Source organism: Carya illinoinensis, chromosome 6 (assembly GCF_018687715.1).
Source record: "Carya illinoinensis cultivar Pawnee chromosome 6, C.illinoinensisPawnee_v1, whole genome shotgun sequence".
Taxonomy (NCBI): domain Eukaryota; kingdom Viridiplantae; phylum Streptophyta; class Magnoliopsida; order Fagales; family Juglandaceae; genus Carya; species Carya illinoinensis.
Window position 1 is genome coordinate 16,039,549 of NC_056757.1, and position 11,143 is coordinate 16,050,691.

Genomic DNA, 11,143 nt, shown 5'->3' on the forward strand with positions numbered 1-11,143 from the left:
CTGGGGTCCGATGAGTTGCAACGCACATGGAGATGCACGTAGGTGCTGATTGGCGGTGACTTGGGAGTTGGAATGACTTTCCTTGTTTCGAAATGTGGTGGATCAAGTCTAATCTTCTATTCACCTCAAAGAATGATCGGAAACAACAATAAAAGTATTAACGTCCATATAAAAATGGTGAGAAAGAATTAAAAAGGAAATTAATTTTGAAACATGGTTTAGAGATGACTAATCACTTGTACATTGATTAATTGACCTTAACTCCAGTTACAAGCTTAACCAAGGCAAGATAAGCCAGGTACGACGCGTCTTGGGCTTGTGGGAAACGAATGGCATGCCATCTGTGGGTTACAATTGGAAGATTGAAGGAAAAGATGGGTTTGTTTGAGTCAATTCATCCAATGCTAGACCTGCGTTTCGACGGTTAAGGGGGGATGCAGTTGCTGAGATTTTCCTTAAGAAAATGGTGTAAACGGCATAGGGTAGAGTCCGATTAGTTGCAATGCATATGGAGGTGCACCTAGGTGGCGATTGGCGGTGACTTGGGAGTTGGAATGACTTTCCTTGTTTCGAAATGTGGTGGATCAAATCTAATCTTCTATTCTCCTCTAAGAATGATGGGAAACGACAATAAAAATATTAATGTCCATATAAAAATGGTGACAAAGAATTAAAAAGCAAATTAATCTTGAAACATGGTTTCAACATGAGCAATCAGTTGTAAGTTAATTAATGCCATTAACACCGGTTACAAGTTTCAACAAGGCTAAATAAGGCACATCTAGGTCTACAATTGGAAGAACGATACAAAAGACAGGTCTCTTCGTGTCAGTGCTTGCCATGCTAGAAATGAGGTAGACGGTTAAGGTGGGATACGTTTGATGAGATTTCACTTGAGAAATTAGGGTGAACGGCATAGGCTGGGGTCCGATGAGATGCAGCGCACATGGAGATGCACGTAGGTGCTGATTGGCGGTGACTTGGGAGTTGGAATGACTTTCCTTGTTTCGAAATGTGGTGGATCAAGTCTAATCTTCTATTCACCTCAAAGAATGATCGGAAACAACAATAAAAGTATTAATGTCCAGATAAAAATGGTGACAAAGAATTAAAAAGCAAATTAATCTTGAAACATGGTTTCAACATCAGCAATCAGTTGTAAGTTAATTAATGCCATTAACATCGGTTACAAGTTTCACCAAGGCTAAATAAAGCACATCTAGGGCTACATTTGAACGAACGATACAAAAGACAGGTCTCTTCGTGTCAGTGCTTCCCATGCTAGAAATGAGCTAGACGGTTAGGGTGGGATACGTTTGATGAGATTTCACTTGAGAAATTAGTGTGAACGGCATAGGCTGGGGTCCGATGAGTTGCAACGCACATGGAGATGCACGTAGGTGCTGATTGGCAGTGACTTGGGAGTTGGAATGACTTTCCTTGTTTCAAAATGTGGTGGATCAAGTCTAATCTTCTATTCACCTCAAAGAATGATCGGAAACAACAATAAAAGTATTAACGTCCATATAAAAATGGTGAGAAAGAATTAAAAAGGAAATTAATTTTGAAACATGGTTTAGAGATGACTAATCACTTGTACATTGATTAATTGACCTTAACTCCAGTTACAAGCTTAACCAAGGCAAGATAAGGCGGGTACGGCACGTCTTGGGCTTGTGGGAAACGAATGGCATGCCATCTGTGGGTTACAATTGGAAGATTGAAGGAAAAGATGGGTTTGTTTGAGTCAATTCATCCAATGCTAGACCTGCGTCTCGACGGTTAAGGGGGGATGCTGTTGTTGAGATTTTCCTTAAGACAATGGTGTAAACGGCATAGGGTAGAGTCCGATTAGTTGCAATGCATATGGAGGTGCACCTAGGTGGCGATTGGCGGTGACTTGGGAGTTGGAATGACTTTCCTTGTTTCAAAATGTGGTGGATCAAGTCTAATCTTCTATTCACCTCAAAGAATGATCAGAAACAACAATAAAAGTATTAATGTCCAGATAAAAATGGTGACAAAGAATTAAAAAGCAAATTAATCTTGAAACATGGTTTCAACATCAGCAATCAGTTGTAAGTTAATTAATGCCATTAACACCGGTTACAAGTTTCACCAAGGCTAAATAAAGCACATCTAGGGCTACATTTGAACGAACGATACAAAAGATAGGTCTCTTCGTGTCAGTGCTTCCCATGCTAGAAATGAGCTAGACGGTTAGGGTGGGATACGTTTGATGAGATTTCACTTGAGAAATTAGTGTGAACGGCATAGGCTGGGGTCCGATGAGTTGCAACGCACATGGAGATGCACGTAGGTGCTGATTGGCAGTGACTTGGGAGTTGGAATGACTTTCCTTGTTTCAAAATGTGGTGGATCAAGTCTAATCTTCTATTCACCTCAAAGAATGATCGGAAACAACAATAAAAGTATTAACGTCCATATAAAAATGGTGACAAAGAATTAAAAAGGAAATTAATTTTGAAAGATGGTTTAGAGATGACTAATCACTTGTACATTGATTAATTGACCTTAACTCCAGTTACAAGCTTAACCAAGGCAAGATAAGGCGGGTACGGCACGTCTTGGGCTTGTGGGAAACGAATGGCATGCCATCTGTGGGTTACAATTGGAAGATTGAAGGAAAAGATGGGTTTGTTTGAGTCAATTCATCCAATGCTAGACCTGCGTTTCGACAGTTAAGGGGGGATGCAGTTGCTGAGATTTTCCTTAAGAAAATGATGTAAACGGCATAGGGTAGAGTCCGATTAGTTGCAATGCATATGGAGGTGCATTGGTATAAAGAGGATTTTAGACGTGTTGGATGACCATTGGTGGGAGTACTACTTACCATTCATTGAATTTGCATATAATTGGAATGGTCATTTTGGCGCAAAGAAAACTTTAGATGTGTCTCATGAACATTTGTGGGAGTATCATTTGCCTTTCATTGAATTATTGGATGGACATTTCTTTTGGCCTAAGATGAAAAGAGACGTCAATTGCATTTGTGGCATGTGCATTACATGTAGGAAGGCCAAGTCTAAGGTTTTGCCACATTGGTTGTATACACCTTTACCCGTTCCTAGTAAACCATTGGTAGGCATATCTATAGACTTTGTTTTGGGGCTGCGTACAATTAAAAGGGGTAGAGATTCTATTTTTGTGGTTGTGCATAGATTTAGCAAAATGTCACATTTCATTCCATGTCATAAAATTGATGATACCACAAACATAGCTAACTTATTTTTCAGGGGGATAGTGCGACTTCATGGTGTACCTAGGAGTTTTGTTTCTAATACTCAGCTCTTATGCACTGTTCTTCATAAGAATTTAAAAACTTGGGAGGATTGTTTGCCATTTAAAGAGTTTGCATATAATAGGACCTTGCATACTACTACTTCATATTCTCCTTTTGAAGTTGTTTATGATTTTAATCCACATAATTATTTAACTCTGATACTTTTGCTTGTGGATGACAGAAGTAGCTTGGATGGACATTTCCAAATTCTTGATAAAATTAATGATATTTCATATCTCGTGGATCTTCGAGGTATGTATCATGTGTTTCCTATTTTCAATATTACTAATCTTTTTCCCTTTGATCCAGGTGGAGATTCGAGGTCGAATCCTTTTGAGGAGAGGGGGAATGATGGGCCCCAAGGCAGATCAAGTCTTAAGAATCAATTACAAGATTAAGAGCCACGAAGATTAAGGGAGCAATACAAGAATTGGTGCAATCCAATTGGGATGAAACTAGCAAGAGCCCAACACACATGATGGGCTTGAAAGAATGAGAACCAGTTTTCATCCACTTGATCCAAGCTATGGAAGACACGACTTGAGCCGATTGTTATTAAAGACCATGGACTTATTTATTTCATTGAAATGGCTTATTTTATTAGTTAAAGGAATTATTCTAGAATAATTGGGCTTGGGAGATGTCTAGCCCATATGTCTTAATTCTAATGAACTAGGGTTTTTGGGAAGGCCTTGTATTTTGGCCAAGGGCATATTTGGAAAGTTATTAATTTATGTGAACTAGGGTTTTAGAAGTTACTGTAGCGCGGCACTGTTCACGCTACAGTACCCGCGGCACTATTCCTTTAGGGTTTTGGGAATTGTTTATTTAAGGCACTTGTAGCCTCATTTGAGAGGTAAGACATTTTTTATTGAATTTTCATTGTGAGTGAGTTTTCTCCTCTTGTTCTTAATTGAACTCTTGAACTTATCAAAGGTAAATCACAACCTTTGTGGCGTTCCTCCTTGTAATTTGGGTTCTTGAGACGAGATTTCATTGGGTCTAGATTTTAATATAATCTAGGTTCTTGAAACGGGATCTCAACGGGTCTAAATTCTCCATCCATAGACTTGAGTTTGGCGTTCTTGGGTTGGTTTTTCCAATATTGTTGTTGGGTCTCAAAGCGAGTCGATTGGGGTTCACATCATTTGGTATTCAGAGCCAGGTTTCCAATCAGGTCTGATTCTATCTTTATTTATTGTATCGTTAATTCTAGAGCTTCATTATTCTAGGGTTGCACAAAAAAAAAAAAAAAAAGTGCAGAAATTCGAATTTCCTAGGGCTGCCAAATTATTCTATCTTTTGGGTTGAATGTTCATCATCATAGGGTGCCTAAATTCCTTGTTTGAGAGCTGCCAAAATTTGCACCATCTAGGGTTTGAAATTTCTAGGGTTTCATTGATTCCCTTCTATTTTCCTTGTCAATTTGTATGTGTTTGAATTCAATTGTTTGTTTATCACAATTGAATATTTCTGTTCGTGGTTGAATTGTTGAGAAAAGAAAAGAAAAAAAAAAGGAAGGGAAAGGAAAGGAAAGGAAAAGAAAAGAAAAGAAAAGAAAGGAAAAGAAAAGAAAAGAAAAAAAAATAAAGGAAAAAAAAAATTCGAAAAAAAAAAAAAAAAAGAAGAGAAAGAAAAGGATTTTTGGTATAGGTTGTTTGGAATAGTTTGGCTTATGAACTTGAGTGACTTGACATTGATTGAGCCATTTTTAAAGGGGCTAAATACATTTTTTTCTAGTTGGTGTCTTGTTTTGTAATTACTCTTTCCCTCGTATAATTTCCTTGATTCTCGTGTCAATGTTGTTCCTTCCGTGTTTCTCTTATTCTTGTTTCTTGGATCTAATTGCTAGTTGGGATTAAACAAGGTTGCTTTGTCTTGATTGTGTTCAATTAGTTCTGAAAGAACTTGAGTGGGAAAACTCTTGAGGTAAAAGGCAAGAGAGTGTGAGATCATTATCGGGAAAAAGCCAATTAAGAGTGAAACACGAGTGGAGTGCCATTATTTGAGTGTAAACACGTGAGGGAGAGCGTGTGAGGTCTTTTTCCACTAACATTCTTTTTTGTGCAGCACATACAATGTCTCATTAAAGTGACTCATAACCAAAGGGAATGTCAGACAATTCATTCTTTTTGTTGCAGTCCATGCAACAAAAGTTTGAAAGGCTAAATTTGAAGTTGGGGGAAGTGATGGATAAGATGGAACAACAAGGTGCATTGATTAGAAATTTGCAAAGTGGGAGAGATAGGAGGAGATGTGAGCCTAGTATTGAGAATAGGTACAATAAGAATGAAGAGTATGGCGAGTCTCTTGTTAGGCGTGCTCCCAATACAGAATTTAAGATGGATGGTATAGAGCAGCAAAGAGAGAACATTTTTCGTACTAGATGCCACATCAACAACAAGGTATGTAGTATGATTATTGATGGAGGGAGTTGTACTAATGTTGCTAGCACTACTTTAGTTGAGAAATTGAATCTACCTACTTTGAAACACCCTAGACCATACAAGTTGCAGTGGTTGAATGATTGTGGGGAGGTTAGGATAAATAAGCAAGTGCTAGTTTCTTTTTCAATTGGGAGGTACAAGGATGATGTACTTTGTGATGTTGTGCCTATGCATGCTGGCCATATTTTGTTGGGGAGGCCGTGGCAGTGTGATAGGAGAGTGATCTATGATGGGTTTAGAAACATGTACAGTTTTGAAAAGGATGGAAAAAGAATCAAACTTGCTCCTTTAACTCCAACACAGGTCCATAAAGACCAACTGAAGTTGAAAAGTGAGGTTGATCAAAAAAGAAATAGTGAGGCCAAAACCTCAAGAGAAGGAGAGAGTGAAAAGAACAAAGAGAGTGAAGAAAAAATAGAGAGTGAAAAGAATAAAGAGACTGAAGCAAAGAGAGAGAGTGAAAAGAAAAAAGAGAGTGAAAAGAAAAAAGAGAGTGAAAGAAAAAAAGAGAGTGAAAAGAAAAATGAGAGTGAAAATAAAAGCTGGAGTGAAGAAAGTGAGAGAAAAACAAAGAGAGAAGTGAGTTTTTATGCTAAGGCGAATTTTACTACTAACGGATTTAATGAATCTTTGCCTAGTATTGTTATCTCTTTGTTGCAGGGATATAAGGTCGTAATTCCTAGCGGAGTGTTTAGTGGATTGTCATCTATTAGAGAGATAGAGCATTACATTGATTTTATGCCAAGTGCGACAATCCCTACTCGACCTTTCTTTGAAGAACATGAGTCCTTGACGCACTTGAAAGGACACTGTAAGTTGAATAGAATGCATGACAAGTGGGTGCAACTCATTGAGACATTTCCTTATGTAACTAAGTACACACAAGGTAAAGAAAATTTTGTGGTTGATGCTTATGCAAGAAGGTACGTCCTTGTCATCATTATAGATGAAAAGTTATTGAGACTTGAATATGATAAGAACTTGTTTGTTAATAATGATGATGGCATGGCTAGTGTGTATGGAGTACGTAAGAAAGCATTGTTTTCTCATTTATATAGACTAAATTGGTACTTGTTTAGAGAGAAAAGATTTTGTGTACCTACTAGTCTTATGCGTGAGTTGCTTGTGCATGGATGTGGTCTGTTGGGAAATTTTGATATAAAGAGGATTTTAGACGTGTTGGATGACCATTGGTGGGAGTACTACTTACCATTCATTGAATTTGCATATAATTGGAATGGTCATTTTGGCGCAAAGAAAACTTTAGATGTGTCTCATGAACATTTGTGGGAGTATCATTTGCCTTTCATTGAATTATTGGATGGACATTTCTTTTGGCCTAAGATGAAAAGAGACGTCAATTGCATTTGTGGCATGTGCATTACATGTAGGAAGGCCAAGTCTAAGGTTTTGCCACATTGGTTGTATACACCTTTACCCGTTCCTAGTAAACCATTGGTAGGCATATCTATAGACTTTGTTTTGGGGCTGCGTACAATTAAAAGGGGTAGAGATTCTATTTTTGTGGTTGTGCATAGATTTAGCAAAATGTCACATTTCATTCCATGTCATAAAATTGATGATACCACAAACATAGCTAACTTATTTTTCAGGGGGATAGTGCGACTTCATGGTGTACCTAGGAGTTTTGTTTCTAATACTCAGCTCTTATGCACTGTTCTTCATAAGAATTTAAAAACTTGGGAGGATTGTTTGCCATTTAAAGAGTTTGCATATAATAGGACCTTGCATACTACTACTTCATATTCTCCTTTTGAAGTTGTTTATGATTTTAATCCACATAATTATTTAACTCTGATACTTTTGCTTGTGGATGACAGAAGTAGCTTGGATGGACATTTCCAAATTCTTGATAAAATTAATGATATTTCATATCTCGTGGATCTTCGAGGTATGTATCATGTGTTTCCTATTTTCAATATTACTAATCTTTTTCCCTTTGATCCAGGTGGAGATTCGAGGTCGAATCCTTTTGAGGAGAGGGGGAATGATGGGCCCCAAGGCAGATCAAGTCTTAAGAATCAATTACAAGATTAAGAGCCACGAAGATTAAGGGAGCAATACAAGAATTGGTGCAATCCAATTGGGATGAAACTAGCAAGAGCCCAACACACATGATGGGCTTGAAAGAATGAGAACCAGTTTTCATCCACTTGATCCAAGCTATGGAAGACACGACTTGAGCCGATTGTTATTAAAGACCATGGACTTATTTATTTCATTGAAATGGCTTATTTTATTAGTTAAAGGAATTATTCTAGAATAATTGGGCTTGGGAGATGTCTAGCCCATATGTCTTAATTCTAATGAACTAGGGTTTTTGGGAAGGCCTTGTATTTTGGCCAAGGGCATATTTGGAAAGTTATTAATTTATGTGAACTAGGGTTTTAGAAGTTACTGTAGCGCGGCACTGTTCACGCTACAGTACCCGCGGCACTATTCCTTTAGGGTTTTGGGAATTGTTTATTTAAGGCACTTGTAGCCTCATTTGAGAGGTAAGACATTTTTTATTGAATTTTCATTGTGAGTGAGTTTTCTCCTCTTGTTCTTAATTGAACTCTTGAACTTATCAAAGGTAAATCACAACCTTTGTGGCGTTCCTCCTTGTAATTTGGGTTCTTGAGACGAGATTTCATTGGGTCTAGATTTTAATATAATCTAGGTTCTTGAAACGGGATCTCAACGGATCTAAATTCTCCATCCATAGACTTGAGTTTGGCGTTCTTGGGTTGGTTTTTCCAATATTGTTGTTGGGTCTCAAAGCGAGTCGATTGGGGTTCACATCAATACATGCAGCAGGAACACAACCTGCACAAACCCACATGGACAGCACATAGTTGGACCCACAATAGCACCAAATATTCGGACTAGCTCCAGCAGCACATGACAGCACTTGATATTCAACCATACAGCAGATCATTCGGTCAATCATGCAGCAAACCATTCAGGAAAAAAACAGATGCACATGCAGAAAATAGAAAAATCACATGATCATTCGGTCAAACACAAAACACACATGCAGAAAAGTTAGAACAAATAGATGCACATGCAGAAAACATGGACCGAAAGAGAAGGAGGAGTAGTGCAGCTGATTTTCTTGACTTTTATCCTTCACTTTCGGTTTGGCAGCATGAGGTGGAGAAACTGAATTTTTCTTCTCTCTTTTTGATTCGGCTAGCAGCAGATTCTCAAGGATTTCTTTTGGCCTTACATTCGAGCAGCAAATTGAGGGGAGATTGGTGTGTGAAGAAAGTGAGGTGCCATGATTAAAGGGAGAATAAAGTAATGGATGAAGGAGAGGGGAACATGGAACCGGAATTAAGGAAATTGATTGATTTTTCAAGAGGCAAGTGGGGTTGTTCGGCTATTGCATTTTCTGCTATAAATAGAGGTTGGTTGAAGAGAGGCAAAGGGGACACGGAGGGAGAGGGAAGAAAGGAGGAAAGTCATGAGAAAAGAAGAAAGCAAATTGGTTTCTTAGTCCTTAATGGTGGCAATAAATTCATGTGTTGGAATTAAATAGAGTAGGAACTTGTGAGTGTAGAAAGGGACATGTGAAGTGGTTGGAGTTGTATTCCTTTTTGCTTATTCATGTTTTTTTTTTCTTTTGGCATTGGGCTGCAACTTAATTTCAATTTCTGTTTTATGCATTTTAATTATGTTGTGAACTTTATTATTTCAATGTTGACTAGATTCTAAATTTTGTTGTTTCTAAAATTGTTGCCTAGTATTTCTTGTGTTTCATTTTAGTTTTCTAATGAATAATATTTATATGATTTCTATTGTATTTGTAATAAATATGTTTGGCTAAATTTTCATACTAAGGTTAGAGGTGAAGTTTAATGATTTACATATTGTTTCCGAATTGACGTAAAATCTATTTTGCGAGTTTGATTGATTGAAAGTTTTTATTTGAAAAATTTGATTATCTATATACTCGTCTTGATTCATTGTGATTTCCGAATACAGTGAATGCTTGAGGAATCCCTGTGGTAATTAAATAGATTTGTAAATGTTTTAACCATCAATCGTTTACGCTCAATCATAAGCGTCTGTTTTTCTCGATCTTAAATGCTAAATCTACCAATTAAACGGAATCATTATTCTAGTTTAATTGTAGTAAATTGATCGGAAACAATATCATAAATCATTAGACGGATCCTCGAAACCTTAGTCTTTTTCCATTCATTTTATCAATCTTCATTTGATAGTACGTTTCTTTTAGTAATTTCATTTTATTGTCTGAATTTATTTCTTTATCACAAAAGTCAATCCCTGTGGATACGATCCTGTAAGATACTACAACGCCTGTATACTTGCAGGTAAAACTGCACTAGATTTTTGATTCATTAATTTGAGTCAGAGTTTAGTCGCAACAAGTTTTTGGCGCCGTTGCCGGGGATTGCAACGTGTGATAATTTTAAAAAAAAAAAAAAAAAATATTATTTATTTTCTTTTACTTTATTGCTTGTTTTGCATTTTATTTTTTTATGATCAATCCTCTATGATGAATGATCTCGTGGCAACGTGATCAAACGGGTAGATTGAGAAGAGAGGAAATTATTTTAAGTGAATTGGTTGATACTTTGTCAAGTGATTCTAAAAATTCTCAGTCTGATACCATGGCTGACAATCGTAGTGTTCATGACGATGAAGAGGCACAAAATAATCCGCAAATGAGAACTTTGCGAGAATATTTGCAGCCTACAAGGACAAGTACTCCATCTTGTATGATTTTTCCTACGAATATGGGAAATTTTGATTTAAAACCGGGGGTAATCCAATTACTTCCCAAGTTTCATGGCTTGGATTCAGAAAGTCCTTATTTGCATCTAAAAGAATTTGAAGAGGTTTGTGCAACTTTACAAACTCAAACTATCAATGATGATGTTGTTAGATTAAAGTTGTTTCCATTCTCTTTGAAAGAAAAAGCTAAGAATTGGTTGAACTCCTTGAGACCAAGATCTATTGGCACATGGCAAGAAATGCAAAGGGAATTTCTAAAAAAGTTTTTTCCTACTCATAGGACCAACACTCTTCGCAGAAATATTATGAATTTTTCTCAAAAAGAAAATGAAACATTTTTTCAGTGTTGGGAACGTTTTAAAGAATTGTTGCTAACTTGCCCACATCATGGCTATGAAACTTGGCGCACCATTAGTTTCTTCTATGAAGGTTTAACATCTCAAATGCGTCAGTTTGTAGAAATGATGTGCAATGGTGATTTTCTAAATAAAGATCCTGATGATGCTTGGGACTATTTTGACCAGTTAGCTGAAAATGCCCAATCTTGGGATAACACAGATCGTTCTGATCGGTCAAATAAGCCCAAGCTCAGTGCCATGTCTCAAGAAGGTATTTATGTTCTTAA

General features: G+C 37.1%; 1 non-coding gene across 1 annotated transcript; it reads right to left on the minus strand.

The window, feature by feature from the left end:
- Positions 1-10,808: 10,808 nt before the first annotated feature.
- Positions 10,809-10,912, minus strand: LOC122314574. The gene has a single exon (XR_006243794.1). It is a non-coding gene; the product is annotated as a small nucleolar RNA R71 (small nucleolar RNA).
- Between the last annotated feature and the right edge of the window lie 231 nt (positions 10,913-11,143).